The sequence below is a fragment of the Rhagoletis zephyria genome, unplaced genomic scaffold, assembly GCF_001687245.7.
Source record: "Rhagoletis zephyria isolate East Lansing unplaced genomic scaffold, Rhagoletis_zephyria_1.1 Rzeph_scaffold_04312, whole genome shotgun sequence".
NCBI lineage: Eukaryota > Metazoa > Arthropoda > Insecta > Diptera > Tephritidae > Rhagoletis > Rhagoletis zephyria.
The window spans coordinates 28,395-30,821 of record NW_016161395.1 but is presented as its reverse complement, the minus strand read 5'-3'; the positions used below and the strand labels follow the sequence as shown (position 1 = coordinate 30,821).

Sequence of the window (2,427 nt, the reverse complement as noted above, 5' to 3'; positions counted from 1 at the left end):
CGGTCATTGACCCTCTTCTAAATTCAGCTTATGTATATATAGTTAAGCTCGGAACACCTTGACTACTGCAACTTCACGACATAACGACAGCGACATCTTTTTGTCGACAAATGTCGCCTAGAAGCCAGCTGCTTAAACGGTTTGAAGACCTCAGCGACATAGCAAACAGCTGATTTTAGAGTTTGACATTTTGGTATATTTATTTCACTTGGGAAAATTTTGTATTTTTATTTAAATAAATAATAAAAACATGAACAATCAAGAATATGTGATTAATTTTGCGACAACGGTTGCTAAAATTGCGCGTATTACCAACTTAGCTCATGAAGCGTATAACGAGCTCCACGGAAGCAACTGATGATGGTGGGTCCGTCCAGTTTACAGTACATGCGAGGAAGAAGGATTTTTTAAAACATGTATTCAACAGCTGAAAGAAAAGGATGAGGAGCATTTTTTAAAGCAACTCGGATGAAGGTTTCTAGCTTAAATTTATTGTTGTCACTGCTAAAAGAAAGAATGGAGCGATTTTCTAATAGGAAGGCAGTTGATCCTGAGACGCGTTTGGCGGTAACACTTAAGTATGTAAGCAAATGTGAATTAATTATTACATTTTTATACTTAACCAGTTAACAATTTCAGTTTCCTAGCACAAGGGTGAAATTTCCATGTGATTTCTTGGGCTTACAAGCTTGGAATTTCAACTGTTCGGAAAATCATATATGAAACATGTGACGCTATTTGGGATGAGTTACAGGTTGCCTATTTGTCACCTCCAAACGTAAGCGAACTTAAAGCCATTGCAAACAAGTTATACGTAAAGACTGGCATGCCTAATTGCTTAAGAGCTATAGATGGGAAGCACATCCTTATAGCCAGTCCAAGGAACAGCAGATCATTGTACTACAATTACAAAAAAACGTTTAGCATTGTACTAATGGCGGCTTGCGATGTTAATTATGTGTTTACATATGTAGATGTCGGAGCACTAAACAGCCAAAGCGACGGAGGAGTACTTGCCCGTAGTGCCTTTGGAAGAAAATTGTTGAATGGCACTCTAGAAGTTCCTTTCGACACAAATTTACCAGGTACATCAACTAACTTTCCGCATTATTACGTTGGCGACAGTGCGTTTCCACTGAAACAAATTAGACAATTAAAGACAAATTTAACATGATGTTGTCTAACTGGCCGTCTCCACAGGATAAAATTTATTGCTGCCCAGCTGTCATTTTGGTCGCTAGATATAAGTTATATCAGTGGCAGTATTAGTGTGGGCTTTTTATGTCTTGATATAAGCATTTGTAAGATAGCTTAGAAAACCTATTTTTGCCGGATTTAATCGCTTAACAAATTTAGAAAATAGGTTATTTTACATCCAAATACATAATTACAAATATTTTAACAGGAAATAGCTGAATTTTTGCTTTTATATTAAAATAATAATGATGTTACAGCCAAGAAGTTTTCATGCAAATGAAAATGTAGCTGTCAAACTACCAAATTACCGGCAATAGATAGCAAGATATAAGCTCTGATATATATTGCTCTTAAAGAGCAATGAGCGGTCTCCATTGGATATTTATATTCTAACATATGTATCAAGATTTAGACTTTATCCTGTGGAGACGGGCAGTAAAGCCCGAGTGCACATAGAAAATGCTTTCGGAATTTTGGCCAACCGATGAAGAGTACTACATACATGCCAGCCCAAAGAATGCAGACAAAATTGTTTTAGCTGCGGTACTTCTTCATAACTTTTTGATGTTACAAAATGACAGGAACTACTTTACCCTGGAACTTGCTGACCACTCAGTTGGAAACGAAGAAATTCACGGCCGTTGGAGAGAGGAAGTAAATGCCCTGGATTCATATCAACCAAGATCTGTCAATCGCTCATCCACAAATGCATATCAGTTACATGAATTATTAAAAGATTTTCTTTCAAGTAATGCTTTGTGAAATGCATTTCAATGCCGGACAAATTAATAGAGTCGCGACATTTTGACAAGTTTTGAGTATTTCTTTTTGTATGCTTAATGTTTATTAATTTTTATAAAAGTACTAACAGACCCGGCGAACTTCGTCCTGCCCAAAATAAAATTTTTGTACACGGTCAAAAGTTTGGGTTAAATTTTTAAACCGAAAAATAGAAAATGTTTGCACACAGCGAAATGTGGTGTTGATTCAAACTCAACATATGAAAGCACATTTACATGCGTGGCTGTAGCTGAGTGTGCAAAGCTGCTTGATACAATTGGCTGCTACTAAGGCTGTCTGGGTTCTATCCCCATCAGACGGAGCATGAAATTTTATTTTTATTTTTTATTCTTAATTATGAAAATGTTTGGGTTTAAAATTTAAACCGAACTGTTTAAATTCTAAACCCAATATATCTGCCCTCTATTTTTTAATTTAGAAGGTTTGTTT

At 36.0% G+C, this 2,427-nt stretch overlaps 1 pseudogene; it reads left to right on the top strand.

The window, feature by feature from the left end:
* Window positions 1–468: 468 nt before the first annotated feature.
* Window positions 469–1,174, top strand: LOC108370554 (uncharacterized; annotated as a pseudogene).
* Window positions 1,175–2,427: the final 1,253 nt, after the last annotated feature.